The following is a 23,222-nucleotide window of genomic DNA, read 5'->3' as shown; positions in this document are numbered from 1 at the left end:
TTTGTTGTAAGTTTGTATGATGTTTTGCAAAGTGTGTTGGAAAAAAAATTTAGGGGTTGGGGCAGTGCTATTACAACTCAATTTAGAGGGCCAGGATCAACCTGTTGCTTTTATTAGTAGAAGGTCGAACCCTTGAAAAAAGCATTGGTCAGCCATAGAGGCCTTTGCTGTGGTCTGGGCCCTGAAGAAGCTGTGACCATACTTGTTTGGTACTCACTTCATAGTTTAGACAGACCACAAACCTCTCTTATGGTTAAAACAAATGAAAGGGGAAAACCTTACATTGTTGAGGTGGTCCATTGTCCTACAGGGAATGGACTTTACAGTAGAACATAGACCTGGGAGTAACCACTCCAATGCAGATGTACTCTCAAGATGTCTCCACTTAGACAATGAAGACTCATCTGGACAAGGTTTGCCTTATTGTACCTCCTTTGGGGGGGGGGGGGAGGGTGTAGGAAAGTACTGGCATGTTACCTCCAATTTCTGCCTGATGTCAGTATGTTTGACTGTGTCACTGGGATCCTGCTAACCAGGACCCTACTGCGTATGCTCTCTCTCTTCTCTATTTTGTCACTGCATACTGGTAACCCAGTATTTCAGCCCAGATTGGCATACTGGTCACTCCTTATAAGTCCCTAGTACATGGTACTTAGGTACCCAGGGCATTGGGGTTCCAGGGATCCCTATGGGCTGCATCATTAGTTTTGCCACCCGTAGGGAGCTCATGCAAAGGCTTCAACAGGACTGCCATTGCAGCCTGTGTGAAATGGTGCATGCACCATTTCACAGCCATTTACACTGCACCAGGTCACTTATAAGTCACCCATATACCAGGCCTTCCTACCCTGAAGCCTGGGTGCAAAGTACCTGTGCGTGAGGGCACCCCAGTACTAGTAGAGGTGCTACCACATCATCCAGGATCATTTTCCCAGACTTCGAGAGTGATGGGACGACATTTTACACGTGCACTTGACATAGGTCAATATCTATGTCCAGCTTCATAATGGTAACTTCAAGTATGGCCATGTAAGGTGTCTAACATCTTGGAATTATATCCCAATGCTGATTATAACATTGGTTGTATAATTTCATTCACTCTGGAGGCTCCACAGTGGATCCCCAGTACTGTCATACCAGCCTTCTGAAGTTTTCCAGGAAGCCCCAGCTGCTGCCACCTTACAGACAGGTTTCTGCCCTCCTGTTGCTCCAGCAGCTCGGGCCTAGGAAGGCAGAACAAAGCATTTCCTTTGGGAGAGGGGTGTTGCACCCTCTGTCTTTGGAAATAGGTGTTACAGACATTGGAGGGGTAACCTCCCAGAGCCTCTGGAAATGCTTTGAAGGGCACAGATGGTGCCCTCCTTGCATAATCCAGTCTACACCAGTTCAGGGACCCCTAGTTCCTGTTCTGGCACGAACTTGGAAAAGGAAAGGGGAGTGACCACCCCCCTGTCCATCCCCACCCCAGGGGTGGTGCCCAGAGCTCCTCCAGAGTGTCCCTGGGATTTGCCATCTTCGATTCCAATGTGGTGGGGCACTCTGGGAGCATCTGAGTGGCCATTGTCAGCAGGAGACGTCAAAGCCCTCACCTGGTAGATGCTTACCTGTGTAGCTGACCAATCCCCCTTCAGGGCTATTTAGAGTCCCTCCTCTGGGTGTTTCCTCAAATTCGGATTGTAAGACTCCAGTAGGAATCCTCTACATCCTTTACTTCACCTTCTACCGACGTAAATACTTCTGGACCCTTCAGGAACTCTACAAACTGCAACAAAGAAGCAAAGACAACTTCTGCAACATTGTATCTTCAACTCCTGCCAGCAACTGCAACTATTTCCAGGTTGTGCATCCTCTGAGGACTGCCTGTTTTCAGCCTGCACCAGAAGAACGAAGGAATCTCCCTTGAAGTGAAGAAGTCACATCCCTTCTTCAGCAGGCACCCCTCTGCAGCGACGACTGGTGGCTTGGGTCTCCGCAACTGAAGAAGTGCGTGGATCCAGCAACACGGGTGGTGGAATGAAGTGGATTGGTCCTGAGGTCCAGCTGTCCAACTTTGGTGGAGGTAAGAGCTTGCCTCCTCACGCAAGACAGTACCCCTTTGCAACGCGTGTTTTGCAGTTGCCAAGGCTTGTTGGCACCCTTCCATGAGATTCGTTGTGCACCGTGCAGTTCTGGCCCCCAGCACTCCTTCCATTGATGCACAGCCTCCTGCGCGGTTCTCCGGCGGCATGGGACCCTTTGTGTAGTGTTGCGTGGGCCTCCTTTTGCACCTTCTTTGTCCCCGTGCTGTGGAACTCCTGTACGCTGTGCCTGGTCTGAGGGCTCTCTGAGTTGCTGAGAGCCCCCGTGTTGAGGCCAGCTCTGAGGGTTTACTGCTCACAATATCCTTGCATTGGACCTGGAGGGCTTTTTCGACTTTTGTCTGGCTTCACTCAAAAGTTTGAGTCTGGAGACTGTTTTGAGTGCTTGGAGTCAGAAGGTTTCAGCTCAGTCTATGTCCACCCTTGGTGTGTTACCTGGTATTTGCTTTGGAGCCTTTTAAGATGTTTTGGGTGTTTTATCTCTGCGCCTCAAAAAATTGCTTTACATCTGGAATTTCTACCCGGCCATCTCAATGTCTTGATGTGTTTCATCATCATTTGATATTCCCAAGTCGTAAAGGTACTCTTCCTTGCACAGGGACAAAGCCATGGTGTAGTGTGCTCACATCTGCTTCGTCCTTGAGAACTGAACCTCTGCACATGGAGCACACCCCTCTGACCTGTGATCTTTCCGGAGGCGAAGGTTGCAGACACCGTGGCTGTCTTTTTGCATGTACTTGTGGTGGCAGTCGGATAACATCTAAATGGACTGTGCTCCACACCCCTCACTTGCTCATTGTTCGGCCCACATGGTTGAGCTGGTTCTCAATTGCCCAACAAGAACTAGATTTTTTGAGGTTTCATTGACGTTGCGCTCCCTCGACATGCATATGACAGTTATCCAGCTGTAAGCCCCTCTGTCTTTGGTGTCTCAAAAGTTTTTGTTTGTTCAACTCTAGGCTTTTTCTGTCCTGAGCCCTCTGCTGTGCTTCCAGACCCAACTGTGGAAATAAAATCCATAGAGGGTGACTGCATAAAGGGATTTCTCAGACAATAATGCTGATGTTTATTCAAGGAGGGGCAAGGGACCAAATGGTTGGTGACTCGACAAAAACAGAAAAGACAACAACAATTTCAGACAAAATAATGCACAGTATGTGAATCCGGAAAAAACATAACTCTGCAAAACACAAAAACGTTTTTAAAGCGCCCCATTTTTATTACAGGGAAAAGGGTTGGTTTTTAAAATAAATAAAAATATATTTCCATTTGGACATACATCTGGGGTGCCCACTGCCTGCTGTCCCAACAATTCCTGAAGGGGATAAGGGGGAGGTGGGCCTGGGTCAGTAACTGACCAATGGTTTGTGACCACTAACAATTCGCAAACATTTGAAACTGCCAAATAGGATGGGGCAGGCTTTTCACAACCACTACCATTTCAACTCATAATGGATCACAAAAGCCCCTTTAACGCCTCTGTACATAGGGCCAGTAGAGCCTTGTAAGATAAGGAAAATGTTACTTACCCTGTAAGCATCTGCTAGTAGCATGTAGTGGTATATATTCACATGCTGTGCATACTCCTACCATCTACTGTTGTGTTTGGGCCCGTGCAAGGAAAAGCCTGACACTTTGTGCCTTCATTACCAATGATATGCTTAGATTTTCCCCATTGAAACTGTATGTGTGTAGCATGTATAGCTGTAGATACACATGCTGTGCATAATCCTGCCATCTAGTGGGGCTCGGCCGTGTGGAAGTTGTTTTTCTTCAAAGAAGTTTTTCAAGTCACGAGTTATAGGAACTCCACCTATTGCTTGTAATGCACATGGTATCAGCTCCATTCTTTGAATGTTTTTTCTGCACAAAGGGTGAGGATGTAGCTAGAGCATAGAGGTACAGAAAGATGACAATGAGAAGGCTTATCAAGGATGAAAGAAGGAAATGTCTACAACATTGAAAGGCATCTGGGGAGAGGGGTGGGTGCATGTAAATCTACAGCACTACATGCCACCAGCAGATGCCTACAGGTTAAGTAACATAGTAAAATTTTCCATTTTTGGCATGTGTAGATGTAGATACACATGCTGTGCATAGACTGAAAAGCAGGACTCCTGTAATGCAGTGGCTACCTTGAGCATGTTGCAGAAGAATGATATAGTGCCCATAAGACAGCCTGGACAACTGTAGCCTGTTGGTGAGCTAAAATATCCACACAGTAATGTTCAGTAAAAGTGTGGCAATTAGACCAAGTAGCTGATTTACTGATGTTAGCTACAGGAATATTACCCAAGAAAGTCATAGAACATGGGTTCTCGTGAACATTTCCCCGGAGGTTGCAAAGTTCTGTCTGTGGCATGCCCGGGGGCCGCACCAATGCCAGTAGTGCGAGGGTTGGAGCGATGAAAGGTTGGCACAGGGGGACGCGAAGCAGATGCATGGCTTCTGTCTGCCACCAATGCTCTATTCTCATGCCCCAGGAATAAAAGTCAAAACATTAACTTCTAATGTAAAACCTGAGGGAAAGAGATACTCATCTGTTGGGTGAATTGCAAAATGTGAAAGCAGAAAACCTGGTATTAGTACTGGCTTCCCCACCTGACCAAATTGTGTCATCGTAGGAAGTTGGTTAATTTCACTTTGCCTTCCTTATCTTCATTTCCACATTTGGGAGCCCCATGAAATACACAAGTTCATGATCTGTGTTGTACAAAACTTTTTCTTATGTTTTATTTAATAAACTATAATGCTGTTTCAATTATATTTCAATACACAAGGTGTGCCTGACAAATGACTTGCCTCTTGGTTCAATAATGGCATTGTTTTTCAAATGGGCTTTGTCCTGTCAATGTAATGCACGTAGGAGGCTGGACTGGCTTGTAGTGGGTACCAAAGGTACTTACACCTTGTGCCAGGTCCAGTTATCCCTTATTAGTGTAGAAGAGGTGTTTCTAGCCACTTAGGCTGATAGAAGGTAGCTATGGCAAAGCAGCTTAGGCTGAACTAGGAGACATGTAAAGCTCCTACTACACCACTGGTGTCATATGCACAATATCATAAGAAAACGCAATACACAGATATACTAAAAATAAAGGTACTTTATTTTTATGACAATATGCCAAAAGTATCTCAGTGAGTACCCTCAGTATGAGGATGAGAAATATACACAAGATATATGTACACAATACCAAAATTATGCAGTAATAGCAAAAGGAAGTAATGCAAGCAGTGTAAAGTTACAATAGATTGCAATAGGAGCACTTAGGTATAGGGGCAACACAAACCATATACTCCAAAAGTGGAATGCGAACCACGAATGGACCCCAAACCTATGTGAGCTTGTAGAGGGTCGCTGGGACTGTAAGAAAACAGTGAGGGTTAGAAAAATAGCCCAACCCAAGACCCTGTAAGGTAGGTGTAAAGTGCACCTACAACCCCCAGAGAGCACAGAAGTCGTGATAGGGGGATTCTGCAAGGAAAACCAACACCAGCAATGCAACAACAGTGGATTTCCGGACCTGAGTACCTGTAAGACCAAGTCCAAGAGTCACGACAGTGTCGAGAGTGGGCAGGAGCCCAGGAAATGCCAGCTGAGGGTGCAAGGAAGCTGCCACCGGATGGAAGAAGCTTGGTGTTTTGCAAGAACGAAGAGGACTAGGAACTTCCCCTTTGGAGGATGGATGTCCCACATCCTGAAGAAGCTTGCAGAGGTGTTCCCACGCAGAAAGACCGCAAACAAGCCTTGCTAGCTGCAAGGGTCGTGGTTAGGGTTTTTGGATGCTGCTGTGGCCCAGGAGGGACCAGAATGTCGCCACTTGGAGGAGGAGACAGAGGGGGCGCCCAGCAAGTCAGGAAGCCCTCACAGAAGCAGGCAGCACCCGCAGAAGTACCTGAACAGGCACTTGGAAGAAGACTGAACCGGAGTCCACGCGAAGTAACAAAAGGGAGTCCCACGACGCCGGAGGACAACTCAGAAGGTTGTGCACTGCAGGTTAGAGTGTCGGGGACCCAGGCTTGGCTGTGCACGAAGGAAATCCTGGAAGAGTGCACAGGAGCCAGAGTAGCTGCAAATCACGCGGTACCCAGCAATGCAGTCTAGCGTGGGGAGGCAAGGACTTACCTCCACCAAACTTGGACTGAAGAGTCACTGGACTGTGGGAGTCACTTGGACAGAGTTGCTGAGTTCCAGGGACCACGCTCATCGTGCTGAGAGGGGACTCAGAGGACTGGTGATGCAGTCTTTTGTTGCCTGTGGTTGCAGGGGGAAGATTCCGTCGACCCACAGGAGATTTCTTCAGAGCTCCTGGTGCAAGAAGGAGGCAGGCCACCCCCAAAGCATGCACCACCTGGAAACAGTCGAGAAAGCCGGCATGATGAAGCGATACAAGGTTGCTAGTAGTCGCCTGGCTACTTTGTTGCGGTTTTGCAGGCGTCCTGAGCAGTCAGCGGTCGATCCTTTTGCAGAAGGTGAAGAGGGAGATGCAGAGGAACTCTTGTGAGCTCTCGCATTCGGTATCTGAAGAATTCCCCAAAGCAGAGACCCTAAATAGCCAGAAAAGGAGGTTTGGCTACCTAGGAAGGAGGATTGGCTACTAAGAGAGGTAAGAGCCTATCAGAAGGAGTCTCTGACGTCACCTGCTGGCACTGGCCACTCAGAGCAGTCCAGTGTGCCAGCAGCACCTCTGTTTCCAAGATGGCAGAGGTCTGGGGCACATTGGAGGAGCTCTGGGCACCTCCCCTGGGAGGTGCAGGTCAGGGGAGTGGTCATTCCCCTTTCCTTTGTCCAGTTTCGCGCCAGAGCAGGGCTGGGGGATCCCTGAACCGGTGTAGACTGGCTTATGCAGAGATAGGCAGCATCTGTGCCCATCAAAGCATTTCCAGAGGCTGGGGGAGGCTACTCCTCCCCAGCCACCACATCTATTTCCAAAGGGAGAGGGTGTTACACCCTCTCTCAGAGGAAATCCTTTGTTCTGCCTTCCTGGGCCAGGGCTGCCTGGACCCCAGGGGGGCAGAAACCTGTCTGAGGGGTTGGCAGCAGCAGCAGCTGCAGTGGAGACCCCGGAAAGGCAGTTTGGCAGTACCCGGGTTCTGTGCTAGAGACCCGGGGGATCATGGAATTGTCTCCCCAATGCCATCTGCATTGGGGTGACAATTCCATGATCTTAGACATGTTACATGGCCATGTTCGGAGTTACCATTGTGACGCTATACATAGGTAGTGACCTATGTATAGTGCATGCGTGTAATGGTGTCCCCGCACTCACAAAGGCCGGGGAATTTGCCCTGAACAATGTGGGGGCACCTTGGCTAGTGCCAGGGTGCCCACACTAAATAGCTTTGCACCCAACCTTCACCAGGTGAAGGTTAGACATATAGGTGACTTACAAGTTACTTAAGTGCAGTGGTAAATGGCTGTGAAATAACGTGGACGTTATTTCACTCAGGCTGCACTGGTAGGCCTGTGTAAGAATTGTCAATTCTCCCTATGGGTGGCAAAAGAAATGCTGCAGCCCATAGGGATTTCCTGGAACCCCAATACCCTGGGCACCTCAGTACCATATACTAGGGTATTATATGGGTGTACCAGTATGCCAATGTGAATTGGTCACTAGCCTGTTAGTGACAATTTGGAAAGCAGAGAGAGCATAACCACTGAGGTTCTGGTTAGCAGAGCCTCAGTGAGACAGTTAGTCATCACACAGGGAACACATACAGGGCACATACTTATGAGCACTGGGGCCCTGCCGGGCAGGGTCCCAGTGACACATAGACTAAAACAACATATATACAGTGAAATATGGGGGTAACATGCCAGGCAAGATGGTACTTTCCTACAATACTTTAGTGCTCTTTTGTATCTAATGTGTGAAGAGCTTGTTATGCTACTGACTCTGGGTGTGAAAAAAACACTGGAAGTTCAGTAGTTTGAATAAGGAGGAACCTTGAGGCCAGCTTAGAAAGGAATGTGGGATTTCTACTCAGGACTACCCTATCTTGGTGTAAGAGCCTGACGCTCACTGGCAAACCTGAAAGTAGTGATAGCTACCTAGAAAACTACCTTCCAAGAAATAAACTGTAAAGTTCACGAGGGCAGTAGCTGGAAAGAAGGACCCATAAGTCTTGTTAGAACTATATTGAGGTTCTACACAGGGGTTAAGGTGGCACTCATGGTGGGGTAATCCTTTTGATTCCCTCCATAAAAGCTTTGATAACAGGAACCCTGAAAAAGGAAGTGTGTCCTCTGTTTTGAAGACAAGCAGCAACGGCAGTCAAATGAAGCCTGACAGAAGTTTAAGCAAGATCTGATTTAGGCAAGTGGAGCAGATAAGAGACTACGGGGGCCATTACAACATTGGCGGTAAAAGCCGCTTACCGCCGTGCAGAAGACCGCCAATACACCGCCGCGGCTGCGGAATTCCGCCACAGGTATTATGACACACATCTCGGAATCCGCCGAAATTCAGACACCCACACAAGTCCGCCACACCAAAGGTCAGTGATAAACTGGCGAAAACAATTCCTCCACCTCCACGCCAACAGAAACACGCCCATGCTATTACGACCCACGAATCCACGCGGCGGTCTTTCAACCGCGGTATTCCATTGGCGGTACACACCGCCGCGCTCAAAATACACACACATCTCCAAAACACCGCCACATTGGACAATTCCAAATACACACACCTGATACACATTCAAGCAACACTCCCACACACCCAACACAATATAAAACACACACTCACATCACCCACAAACCCTTACGACCAGAAATTTAGACGAAGGCCAGAGAGACAGCACACAAAAGACAACCCCACCATACAGAGGCACAAAACACCATCACCCACACAACATCCACGCACAAAACACCACACACCACTACATATCACCACACACATCAACAATCACACGGCCCCACACATCACACACACCACCCCATGTCACGCCAAAGACACCCCCGCTTTTCCGAGGAGGAGCTCCGGGTCATGGTGGAGGAAATTGTCCGGGTAGAGCCACAGCTATTTGGCTTACAGGTGCAGCACACATCCATAGCCAAGAAGATGGAGCTATGGCAAAGAATAGTGGACAGGGTCAACGCTGTGGGACAGCACCCAAGAAATCGGGAGGACATCAGGAAGAGGTGGAACAACCTACGGGAGAAGGTGCGTTCAACGGTCTCCAGGCACAACATCGCGGTTCAGCGGACTGGCGGCGGACCCCCACCTCCTCCCCCACAACTAACAACATGGGAGGAGCAAGTCTTGACCATCATGCATCCAGAGGGCCTCGGAGGAGTCGGTGGAGGAATGGGCACTGGTAAGTCAAATCTTAACTATCATATCCCCCACCCTACCTGCATGCTATCACCCCCACCCCCACACCCTCCCCTATCACCCCAAATCCTCACTAATGTACCAATGACACAAACCACCCATCTCAACACCAAGCCCTCCATGACACAACTAAGCATGGTCACCCCTCACCAAAGCATGCTCACTGCACATACCCAGAACACTCCCCCAACTATCATCACACAAGCCCCCACACAGGAATGCTTGCACTGGTGTACACGCACACCCACCCATTGCACACCATCACACACACACATGCAATTATCATGCTCTTATGCCCCTGCAGGATCACGAAGGAACATCACCACACCGGAGGGTCCAGACAACTCCACTCCACCCACAGAAGAGGCCCATAGTGACGATAGCAGCTCTGCCCTACTGGAGCCTGATGACCAGCCCGGACCAGCGTGGGCCTCGGGACAGTCGGTTCCCCTTGCCCAGGCACAGCCCAACACTGACATTCCACCCTCTGGTAACACCAGCACAGCACTCACCCAGCGGGCCCAAACCTCCGTACCCAGGACAGGTCAATCAGCTGTGTGTCCACCACTACAGGGAACCCAGGATAACCCACCACCCCAACAACAACAGGGACCTGGGGGCAGTGGTAGTGGGCACACGGTCCAGGGGACGGAGGCACAGGAACACAGGGGAACTGGGAGGGCTGCTGTGCGACAGGGGGCGGACAGGCCAAGGGAACCTACTCTCCACGAGGCCCTATCCTCCATCATGGGAGCATACCACCACTCCCAGGAGACGATGGCCACGGTCCTGGTGAAGTTTCAGGACACCCAGCGCCTGCAGGAGGACCAGCATTTGGGGTTCAGGGAGGAGCTCAGGACCATCAGCTCCACCTTGGGCACCATCGTAGGGGTGCTGAAGGACATACAGCAGACCATGAGGGACACCGTGGCACTCCAAGGGGCCCCTGACACTAGCATGGACGATGAACTGCCCACCACCTCCGCCGGTGCTAGTGGACAGGACGCCCGCCACAGGACCACCACACCAGCACCCCACCCCCTGCAGATGGAGAACCACCTCGCAAGCGGTCCCTGAGATCCAGGAACAGGACAGAGCAAGATGGCAAGACCCCCACCAGGAAATGAGACCACCCTGATTGTCCCCCTACTGTCCCACTTTGTTACCCTGTCCATACTTAAACTGCCCCAGCTCCACTTCTCCACTTCCTATGCCCATATGGGCAGTGCACCTGTGAGACTAATAGACTGGACTCTGCCATGGACATTCCTCCGCCATCACCCATCACCCATCACCATTTTACAACCCCCCTCCATTTTTTAGCACTTCAATAAACACCCTTGAAACACAATACAATATGGAGTCAGTCTATGATTTGGAAAAATGTAACATCTATGACAGTGTCAAAATGCGTTGTTAGTTGTAAAGGCAACATACCAATGTCACACATCACAAGTCCTTGAAGGACGCATGCAGATGACACACGTTGGTAACCACACCTGTGAAACCGTAATGGAAAGAAACAACTCAGTTACCAAATAATCCCATGAAATTACACACAGGATAGAGGAGGACGTGTGACAGTGAATGTAATGGTAAAAATGAAAATGTTCTCACCTGTGTGTCACTGGAAATATTGCTGTATGACTGACTCCCTGTTGTCGTTGTCTTCTTCCTCAGCTTCCTCCTCATCACTGTCCACAGGCTCCACAGCTGCCACAACACCGTCATCTGGACCATCCTCCTGCAGAAAAGGCACTTGGCGTCGCAAAGCAAGATTGTGAAGCATCGAGCAGGCGATGATGATCTGGCACACCTTCTTCGGTGAGTAGAATAGGGAACCACCTGTCATATGGAGGCACCTGAACCTGGCCTTAAGGAGGCCGAAGGTGCGTTCGATCACCCTCCTAGTCTGCCCATGGGCCTCATTGCAGCGTTCCTCTGCCCTGGTCCTGGGATTCCTCACTGGGGTCAGTAGCCAGGACAGGTTGGGGTAACCAGAGTCCCCTAATAGCCACACACGGTGCCTCTGGAGTTCACCCATCATATCAGGGATGCTGCTATTACGCAGGATGTAGGCGTCATGCACTGAGCCAGGGAACATAGCATTAACCTGGGAGATGTACTGGTCTGCCAAACAGACCATCTGTACATTCATGGAATGATAACTCTTACGGTTCCTGTACACCTGTTCAGTCCTGTGGGGGGGGACCAGAGCTACATGGGTCCCATCAATGGTACCTATGACGTTGGGGATATGTCCACGGGCATAGAAGTCACCTTTCACTGTAGCCAAATCTTCCACCTCAGGGAAAATGATGTATCTCCTTACGTGTTTCAGCAGGGCAGACAACACTCTGGACAACACATTGGAAAACATAGGCTGGGACATCCCTGATGCCATGGCCACTGTTGTCTGAAATGACCCACTTGCAAGGAAATGGAGCACTGACAGCACCTGCACGTCAGGGGGGATTCCAGTGGGATGGCGGATTGGTGACATCAGGTCTGGCTCCAACTGGGTACATAGTTCCTGGATTGTGGCACGGTCAAACCTGCAGGTGACGAGTAAATGTCGCTCCTCCATTGTCAACAGGTCCACTAGCGGTCGGTACACCGGAGGATTCCGCCATCTTCTCAAATGTCCCAGCTGACGGCGCCTAGGAAAGACAACAGCGACGATCAAGTCAATTTTTTTCCAGGTATGTACCCACAGTTACACAGAAGACGACACCAAACACAAAACCCTTCCAGTATGTGTGTTGAGTGTAGGCCTAGCTATGTGTGACGCAGAAGTAAATGAAGCCATGTGGGCCCCTGAAATGGCGGCTGCCTGACCTCTAAACTGGGACAATGGGATTGTGGGGTAACTGCATTGGCATTGCACACCGTCGCGGTAGGCGGTCGTAGACCGCGGAGCATTGCTGCATTGGTTAACATAGGACCCTATGAGTCCCAGGAGCCAATGAACAGGTGCACCGCCGTTGATGATACGCACAACTGCGGACGTCACCGCTGCGGACGTGACCGCCATTTTCTATCTGTTCAATCACTAGATACCTGATCTGCGACAGGAGAGGACCTACACTGCAAGTGCTGCTGTGACCTCGGTCTGGAAGAGACAATGGCTGCTGCGTCTGGGGAAAGGGCCCCTGCCTTCACTGCTCAGGAGTTGGAGAAACTGGTAGACGGGGTCCTCCCCCAGTACACGCTACTCTACGGTCCTCCAGACCAACAAGTTAGTACACAGGGAGCACGTTGTATGGGCTAGGCCTGGGTGGAGAGGGCTGGTTGTAAGAGGGAAGGGGGCAGAGTTCATGGAACATTAATGCATGTGAATGAATGGGCCACATGGCTAGAGTAGGGAGGGGGGCCACTCACATCGACGGTGCAGTTGGTAATGACTTTTCTTCTTCCCTTGTGCATGTCATGTAGGTCAGCGCCCACCAGAAGAAGAACATTTGGCGTGCCATCGCCAAGGACGTCCGGACCCTGGGGGTCCACCAGAGACGGGGCACCCACTGCCGGAAAAGATGGGAGGACATTCGCCGCTGGAGCAAGAAGACGGCGGAGGCTCAGCTGGGGATGGCCTCCCAACGTGACCATGACCCCCCTGATGTTCAGGATCCTGGCGGTGGCATACCCGGAGTTGGATGGGCGCTTGAGGGCATCACAGCAGACACAAGGGGGTGAGTACACTCTCAATCTGCGGACTTTGCGCGCAGTGGAGGGGTCTGGGTGGGGGAGGAGGCCTGTGGGTGTACCTAGGCCAGGCAGAAAAACGTAGACTAGGCCCCTCCGTAATGCAGGCCATGTGGCACTCCACCCCACCGCAGTAGAGTGCAAAGTACAGGTATAGATGCCCCTGTGGCATCCATGTGTGCAGATGTTCACCATAGCCATGTAGGCCAGATCCCAGAAATTGCATCTGCAGAGGCCAGGAGCACGGCGTAGTGCAGGGGGCTGCTGTGTCTGTATTGTCCGCCAACGGTAGCGGTATGCCATGCACTCAACCTGTCTATCTTCTGTCTTCCCAACCCCCTTTTTGTGGTCTACCTGTTCTTTTGTGCATCAGCATCATCAGGCGGAGGTACAGTGGCACCGGAGCACGAGGGGGCTGCATCCCACATGGCCATGGAGGGCCATACCACGGCCTCAGAATGCACCAGTGGGACGAAGGGCGAGGGGAGCTTCACGTCGGCCACCGGATCACCAAGCAGCGACACGGACTCGTCCGCCGATGTGAGCTCCCTTGTGGTGGCGGCACCATCTGTGTGCCCCACTTCTACAGGTACAGCCACCACCTCCCCTACCAGCACCGCCCTCCCAGCAGCCCCTCAGCGTTCGCCCCGTGCCCGCTCACCCAGGAGGGTGGGCATCACCTTCGCCCCAGGCACCTCAGGCCCTGCCCCAGTCACCCCTGCTGCCCTCAGTGAGGAGGCCATTGACCTCCTCAGGTCACTCACTGTTGGGCAGTCTACCATTGTGAATGCCATCCAGGGTGTAGAAAGGGAGTTGCAACACGGTAATGCATTCCTGGAGGGCATTCATTCTGGTCAGGCTGTCCTTCAGCGAACCCTGCAATCTCTGGCCTCAGCACTGATGGCAGCCATCGTCCCTGTGTCTAGCCTCCCCCCTCCAACCTCCTCCAACCAGACCCAATCTCCTGTACCGCAGCCCATCCCAAGCACACCTACAGACCAGCATGCACACAAGTCAACACACAAGGGAAGCTCAGGCGAACATAGGCACCACACAACCCACAGGCACACACACACGCATCACCCACATGCAGACACAGCAACATCCACTGCCTCCACTGTGTCCCCCTCCTCCTCTTCTCCCTCTTCCCTCCCAGTGTCGTCTACACTCTCACCTGCATGCACTACATCTACAGGCACCAGGAGTCGCACCAGGTGTCGCACCAGAACACCCAGCACCACACCCCGCTCACCTGCACTCACCACCTCCACTCCCATTTACACGTCCCCTGTGTCCTCTCCCAGTGTGTCTGTGATGCCCCCTCCCAAAGTACACAAACGCGGGCACCCACACACCCAACATCCATCCACCTCACAACAGCCTCCAGTACCTGCACCTGCACCCAAAACACCTAAAGTGACACCTCCTACAACCACCTCCTCCTCCTCCACTCCCAGGCCCCCTCAAACTACCCATCCCAGTGTTCGTCAGAAACTGTCCCTCTGTAAAGTTGACCTTTTTGCCCCCACCACCCCCCTCCAATTCATCAGTCCCGTCGTAGCGCCTCAGCCAAAAAGCCTCCAATACCAGTGGTGCCTGTTCAAGGTGTGTGGAGTGCACCGGCCACCAGGGAAGGCAGTGTGACCCGGAGCCAAGGCACTGGCAGCCCACCCCCTGTAAAGGCTCTGAAATTGGAAAGTGGCCGACGGGACCCTGTGAAGACTCCTGGAGGCAAAACAACTCACAGGGGTCCCAGGAGGATTGCAGAGTCAGCTGTGACTCCTCCAAACGTGGGGAAGGGCCAGAGGAAATCTGCACAGCCTGGTGTGAGCATCACGGCGGAGAAGGGCGGCATCCTTCCCGGCGGTCGGGACGCCACCGCCAGCACCGTCGTCACTGGTCCGGAGACCACCACCAGAGTCATTGCCCAGGAGGGCCCAAGTATCGTCACTGGTCAGGAGACCACCGCCGGAGTCAGTGCCCAGGAGGGCCCAAGTATCGTCACTGGTCAGAAGACCACCGCCAGAGTCAGTGCCCAGGAGGGCCCAAGTATCGTCACTGGTCAGGAGACCACCGCCAGAGTCATTGCCCAGGAGGGCCCAAGTATCGTCACTGGTCAGGAGACCACCGCCACCGCCGGAGTCAGTGCCCAGGAGGGCCCAAGTATCGTCACTGGTCAGAAGACCACCGCCAGAGTCAGTGCCCAGGAGTTCCCAAGTATCGTCACTGGTCAGGAGACCACCGCCAGAGTCATTGCCCAGGAGGGCCCAAGTATCGTCACTGGTCAGGAGATCACCGCCACCGCCGGAGTCAGTGCCCAGGAGGGCCCAAGTATCGTCACTGGTCAGGAGACCACCGCCAGAGTCAGTCCCCAGGAGGGCCCAAGTATTGTCACTGGTCAGGAGACCACCGCCACCACCGGAGTCATTGCCCAGGAGGGCCCAAGTATCGTCACTGGTCAGGAGACCACCGCCACCGCCGGAGTCAGTGCCCAGGAGGGCCCAAGTATCGTCACTGGTCAGGAGACCACTGCCACCGCCGGAGTCAGTGCCCAGGAGGGCCCAAGTATCGTCACTGGTCAGGAGACCACCGCGGGAGTCAGTGCCCAGGAGGGCCCCGGCTGCCACAGCCCCGCTGGGCAATGAGGGAACATCATGCCACACACCAATGCCCAGTCCAGGGAACATCATGCCACACACCAATGCCCGTTCCAGGGACTGCCATGGCAAAGCACCGCTGAACAGTCCAGAGACCGCCATGGCAAAGCACTGCTGAACAGTCCTGAAACCGCCATGGCAAAGCACCGCTGAACAGTCCAGAACCGCCATGGCAAAGCACCGCTGAACAGTCCAGAGACCGCCATGGCAAAGCACCGCTGAACAGTCCAGAACCGCCATGGCAAAGCACCGCTGAAAAGTCCAGAGACCACCATGGCAAAGCACCGCTGAACAGTCCAGAGACCGCCATGGCAAAGCACTGCTGAACAGTCCTGAAACCGCCATGGCAAATCACCGCTTAACAGTCCAGAACCGCCATGGCAAAGCACCGCTGAACAGTCCAGAGACCGCCATGGCAAAGCACCGCTGAACAGTCCAGAGACCGCCATGGCAAAGCACCGCTGAACAGGGCATGCACCGGGGAAGAATGAAAATACCGCCACAACAAGCATCGTCATCCCATGTGCAGCTGGGACAGTGACGGGACAGGAACTTTCATGGGGAGACTAATCCAGTCTGGGCACCAGTCCCCCTCCAGAGCCAGTGGAGGCTGTTATCTAGTTGCGAAACTGTGGCTTTGCACTCCCCAGGATGGTACAGTGGGCAAGCCACCCACTGTAGAGACTTGAGAGACTGTGGCTTTGCACTCCCCAGGATGGTACAGTGGGCAACCCACCCACTGTAGAGACTTGAGAGACTGTGGCTTTGCACTCCCCAGGATGGTACAGTGGGCAAACCACCCACTGTATAGACTTGAGAGACTGTGGCTTTGCACTCCCCAGGATGGTACAGTGGGCAAGCCACCCACTTGTGAGACTTGAGAGACTGTGGCTTTGCACTCCCCAGGATGGTAAAGTGGGCAACCCACCCACTGTAGAGAGAGACTGTGGCTTTGCACTCCCCAGGATGGTAAAGTGGGCAACCCACCCACTGTAGAGACTTGAGAGACTGTGGCTTTGAACTCCCCAGGATGGTAAAGTGGGCAACCCACCCACTGTAGAGACTTGAGAGACTGTGGCTTTGCACTCCCCAGGATACATCAATGGGCATGGAGCCCCGTCGTGGATCTGGCTTTGCACTCATCCGGCTGAGGTGCCCCCCTTCCCTTCCCCCTGAGGTGCCTGTTGTATTTCTATCTGATGCCCGGCAGTGTTCTCTCCGATTGTGGACAGGTATCTTTTGTGGGCCTCGCCCATGCATTTTTGGACTAGTGGTGCACGGACATTGATATGTGCATATCTGCACTACTTCTCATAATATATATATTTTTTAATGATTTTATGATATATCTGTATATTTTTGAAACATGTATATTGATACATTACAATGTTTGAACTGATTTTGTTTTGTCTTTGCATTCTTCCGGGGGGGGGGTTGTGGGTTGTTACTGTGATTTTTGTAAATGCATTGGTGTGTGTGTTGTAATATGCGAGGGCGGGGGTGGGGGTGTTTCGTGTGTGTCCCCCTAACTTTTGCCTCCCCTATGTCGTAAGTACAGTACTCACCGTTGTCTTCGCCCGCGCCGGCGTTGCTCTTCGTAGATGAGTAGGAATACAAGGGCCGGTAGAATTTGTAATTCCGGCTCCATGGAGTCCTCCTTCCTCGTGGGATGTGTTCAGGTGAGCGTTTTCCCATTGCAGTAACTGTTTCCGCCGTGTTTTTATCCACGGTGAATCCGCCCCGGAAAAGGTGGCGGATTGGTAGGTTGTGATACTATGGGCGGTACATTGTCTTCCGCCTGTCTGTTGGCGGTGACCGCCGCTCTGCTTGTCTGTACCGCCGTGGCGGGCGGTGTGTTAAAGTGGCTGTCTTTGTTGGTGGTTTCCGCCAGGGTCATAATTCCCTTTTTTTGTCCGCCGGACTGTTTGCGGTATTGCCGCACCTTTAACACCGTCTGCCAGGGTTGTAATGACCCCCTATAGCTTGGATTCCTTCCTGGAGATAGTCAATATGTTTGGGGAGACAGTAGTGCACAGACCTTCTACATTTAGCTGTGTTGCAGGCTCTGGTTGTAGGCATGCACTCTTCCTTAAGGATGGTAATAAATTCTGGAGGTACATTGAGGTACCCAAACTCTAGGACTTCAGGAACCAAATTGCAAAACTGGTCTGTTTGTGTATTGGGTGCCCAAGTGTGCCCTGATTCTGTGAGAGCTGAAGGCAGCTCAAGGAGAGTGGTGAACAGGGACTCTCAACCCAGGATGGGGCTACTAATATGAGAGTAGGAGATGTTTACTGAAGCCTACTAACCATGAATGGAAGAATTGGAAGGGGCAGAAAAACATAGGCAAATATCCCTGACTAGTTCATCCATAGTGTGTTGCCCCTGGACTGGGGGTGAGGGAACCTGGAGGCGAAGTTTGGACATTTTGCGTTGTCTAGGGTGGCTAACAGGTATATGTGGGGGAACCCCCCAACCTTGGAGGTACAGAAGGACTTGGGAGTGAAGTTCCCACTCGTGGACTTGTAACTACATCTGCAAAGTTGGTGCCCACTCTAGGTATATGCTCTATGAGTAGATGGGCTTTATGATGCATTGCCCTCAGGCAAATGCCTGGGCTAGAGTGACAACTGCAGGGAGTGAGTGCCACCTTGTTTCTGTAAGTAAAACTTGGCAGTTGTGTTGTCTGTCTGAACAAGTATGACCTTGTGTTGAATGGGAGGAAGGGCCTTGAGGGCTGGCTAGATGGCTAATAATTCCAGATAGTAGGTGAGGAGACACTGTTGATTGGGTTCCCCTCCTCGCCGATGGTCAGCTCCTCTTAGTGCACCCCAATCAGTAAGGGAAGCATCCGTTGTGATAGTCATCTGCGCCACTGGGTCCACAAAAAGATTTGGCATTGAAAGAGGTTGTTGGCACCACAACTGCAGAGAATGATGAGTATGGTCTCAGATCAACACTTAATCTTCCCAATGACCCTGCACCTGTGACAGTTGTGCTGCTTGGAACTCCTGCAACCGATGCATGTGTAACCTAGCATGTGGGACTACAGCAATGCAGAAGACCAACATGCCAAGGAGACGCATGACACTTCTGACTCTTAGCTGATGATCTGGCTGGAAAATATGGGACAGCGCTGAACTCTTAAAGGGCTAGGGTATATTTTCCATGTGACAGAGTACAGTATGGCCCCTAACAAGGGCTGTACTTGAAGGAGCCGGAGTTGAGATTTTGTGGTATTGATGGTAGCCTAAGCTATGTAAGAGTTGTATGGTGGCTTGGGTATGCGCTAGGCATCACTGTTTCATTGTGCTCTTGATCAGTCAATCATCTAAGTAAGGGAATACTAGGGTGATGGGCTACTATGCCACACCGCTGTGCTCACTCCAAAGGGTAGCACTGATAATGCTGACCACTTACCACAAACTGTAGGAACCGGGGATGTGCAGGGTGAATGGGGATGTGGAAGTAGGCATCCTTTAGGTCAACGGTGGTCATGAAGTCACCTTGCTGTAGTAGAGGAATGACATTCTGGAGTGTTACCTTGTGGAAGTGTTCTGAGAGTATGTACTTGTTGAGGGACCTCAGGTAAAAATGGGCCTTAGTGACCCATCCGTCTTGGGAATGAGGTAGAGTATGGAGTATACGCCTTTGTTGCAGTGTCGTGGCAGCGCATGTACTATGGCCCCTTTGCTGAGTAGTGCATTAATCTCCTCTTGCAGAAGACGCTGATGTTCCGGAACAAGTTTGTGTCTCTGTGGGGTGATGTTTGATGGTGTGTGTGTGAGATCTAGACAGAGCTCTTGTGCTACATTGTTCAGAATCCATTGGTCCGAGGTGATTTCAGTCCAGCGGGACAGACACCCCTGCAGTCTTTCCCCAACAGGTGTTAAATGGTCGGGGAGGGTAAGGGAGTCACTGTTTTGCAGGTGCAGGCCCTTTAGGTGATGCATCTTTGTCCCTGTCTATGCCATTGTTGCATTTGTACCCTCCCCCTGTAATAATTCTGAAAGGGCAGCTGTTGCTAGGAGAAGGAAGTGGGTGTTTTAGGGTAGTGGTTTTTGCCTCTCCACTGTATTGTGTGCAGTGATAGGATACTCTAGACAGACGGAGTCTGTACGGCTTTTATTGCCCTACCTGTTTTTGTATTTTTAATGGGTTTTTTTCCAGCAGCTGGTCAACTTGTGGGCCACACAGGTGTTTGCTGTCAAAGGACAAGTTGACCAGATGCTGCTGCACTTCCGGCTGAAAGCTTGAACCATGCAGCCATGCATGTTCAGAGAAGAAGACACTGCTGTTCACACAAATTTCACCTGTGATTCCTGCAGCTAGGGCACACAGAATATTAGTGTTCGATATAATTTTACCCTCCACTGCCAATTTCTGATCCCTCTTTTTATACTGGTCTGGGAGGTGTTGAAGCAACTCCTCCATTTCATCCCAGGGGCCCTATCACACCAGAGAGTAAGCCCACGTAACTGGCGATACGCCAATGTGCAGCAGACTGCACAGCAACACATTGTCCTGCTGCATCCATCTTCTTACTCTCCCAGAGGGGACCGGGTGCATCCCGCAAGACCTGAGAGTTGGCACGTTTTTGGGCTCTGGGAACAACCAGGGAGTCAGGAGGCAGTTAACCCCAGATGTAGGGAGGGTGGGAAGGAGATGCCTTGTATTTATTTTAGACCCTCAGCACAATGACTTATGCCTTTACCAGCTCCTTAAAGATGTCAGGAGCAGGCTTAAGCATCACTTTTAGCGTGGGCAAATACTGCATGGATCTTTGGGTGGAGGAGAGTGTCGCCATGAGGAAGTTGTTCTTCTATGGTTGTTTGTGATTCTTCACCTTGTGGAATGTGGCTGCTCATGGTACGAGGTGGTGTCATCCGTCAGGAAAGGCTTGGCCAGGTAGAGATCACGGTCGGTATTGCTCCTAGGCTCAACATTATAACTGTCCCACAAGTCGTCATTGGGTTGTAGGTCATATGGTGTATCACAGGGAGACTTAGTACTATCACCCCCCAACTCAGAAGGAACGGAACCCAGAGGTAAATCTGGGAAAGGGTCCAATGGCAGAAGTGGGACTGGTGGGCATAGAGGGGGTGGAAAGGAAGGTAAAGGAGAAGGTCTAGGAGGCGGTAGAGAGGCAATGGAGGTGGAAAAAAGGTGCCTTTGTCATGGCGCTGAAGCTTCTTAGGTGTCAGCTCCGAAAACAGATTCAAGGCTGCCATGAAAGTCAATTTCCTCTTAGAAAGAATAGGGTCCTTTGCCTTGAGAGGAGGCTGAGCCAAAATCCTTCTGGTCTTGGGATAAATATGGATAAGCATCGATGGTACAACTGTCTGGCATCGAACTCCTCTTGCAGGTGCTGGCAGATGGGTTGGTGTTGATCCTCAGAAACGGCAGAGGAAGCTGCCCTGGACTCCATTTTTTTGGAGCTGAGGATGTACGTTGGCCTTCTGCCACCGAACCTGACTTCGGATCCGGAGACCTGGACTCAGAGGCTGGCTTCCTGTGTGTCTTTAAGGCTGGAGCCTAACAGACGGGAGGAGCCAAAGACTGAAGCTTCAAAGAGGACCAAGTCACCGAGAGGTGGGAGGGCGTTGGGTCTGACTAAGCACTTTGGTGCCATCTATGGCTTTGAAACTGTGGCAGACCTGAGGCTTCATGACAGGTGTGCGAATTCGAAGCTCAATCCACTTGAGGGCAATGCTCCACTTCTCAGTGATGTCGACAGATGGGAGGTAGTATGTCTGTACTCACTGAGACCAATTGATGTTAAATGCTGTGACAGTGGAGGTTCGGATGGTTTGGTGAGATGTGTTTATACAGATCATGTAGGACCCCTGACGCAGACCCAAATAATTGATAATGAGGCAGATTTGTGGTGGGAATTATGTAAACAATCCCCAAGAAGTGTACATTATGTTCCTGTCACACGTAACTGAGGAAGGGACATGATGTGAATACCTACGTATATCACTTGATTATGACGCCGATTGTGACGCCCTCACAGAGTGGCACTGATAATGCAAATCAAAACATTTCTCCAACTATAAACAATAACAGCCATCTTAAAAGAAATAAAAAATAAATGGACTAAAACAGCATGCTGAGTAGGTTAAAAGTCCCTATGTGACGGGGGCACAGGCCTGCAAGTCCAAAGGCTAAGCTAACCTCCTGGGTCCCAATAAAAGCTAATATGGATTCACTACACAATCAGTAACAATCTGAAACCAGTATAACCAAAGAAAATATAAAGATTAAACAGGACCAAAATGACAACAATTGCATGAGGTAATAAGGATGTGAGGATTTTGAAGCAAATATAAAAAAACATTCAAAAGCCCTACTGCAATGTCAGTCAATTAAAGTTCTTCTGCAGTATGGAAATACGGCCACGAGCACTTCAAAAACAAAAAATCAGTTACCAGCACACCAGTCTGCTTATGTCCAGTCTCGGATTAGCCCAAAGAAAGGAAGACCAGTTGCTGCCACTGACGTTAAGAGGAGGGTGGAGTGATGGAGGTGGGGAGGGGTTGGATTGGACTGGGGGAGATTTTAGCAGTCTCAATTCCTGGAGCTCCCCTAACTCTGGCAGAAATTGACCATTGTCAAAAAATCATCTTGCTACATGTATCATTATATACAAGGCACTCTTTACCAGTGCCTTACCTAACATGATAAAGTAGGTTTGTCACCATGTCAAAAACAGATTACTTAGGCATGTACTAGCTTCTGCTTAAGACTTCAGTTAGTTCAGAGTCGCAGCGACACTTCTGATGCAATGCTTTTAAAATCTTGTGTGGTTAGTATATGGCAACACTGTAGTTGACATGACATCGAACATTTAGACCACTGGTGCATTTTTCCTGCACCATAGTAGTCTAGCCCTATGACAGAGTCAAACTTTATCCCCCCCCATACACCCCCTAAAGCCAACCAACAAATTAGTCAGTTATCATATGCACTGGGAGTCATTTGGCAGGTTGCCGGTGCCCAGATGAAAAATAATTCCAAGAAAGCATATTCCTAGAATCACAGAATTTGTAATGTTTAAGAAGGTGTTCCATACCGTCAGCAAGACCATATTTAAAGTTCAACTGGACGTAAGGAGATCAGAATGCTACTCAACTGAATACAGCCTTTACCGGCATCTAACTAACAATGTTCAACAACAAAATGTGCCAGATACCATTAAATCCAGCGCCCACGCTCCGACTTGAAGCCTGGGAACATTCCATTAGATAGACAGCACCGTGCAGCTCTTGAGAAACAGACTGTCTGCACTTTTTACAGCTCATCCTACAGCATGGTGGGAATGATCTGTTCTAAAGAGAAAGTAGCCTTATTGTGGAAATGAGCTCTTCTGAAGCAGAAAGGAGCCTCTCTGTGCTTTCCTATTATAGTTGCGTTTATGTGGAGTCCGAAAAAGTGTTGAAGCAGGCCGG

Source organism: Pleurodeles waltl, chromosome 7 (genome assembly GCF_031143425.1).
Source record: "Pleurodeles waltl isolate 20211129_DDA chromosome 7, aPleWal1.hap1.20221129, whole genome shotgun sequence".
In the NCBI taxonomy this organism is placed as follows: domain Eukaryota; kingdom Metazoa; phylum Chordata; class Amphibia; order Caudata; family Salamandridae; genus Pleurodeles; species Pleurodeles waltl.
The sequence above is the reverse complement of the archived record's forward strand: the minus strand, read 5'-3'. Positions refer to the sequence as shown.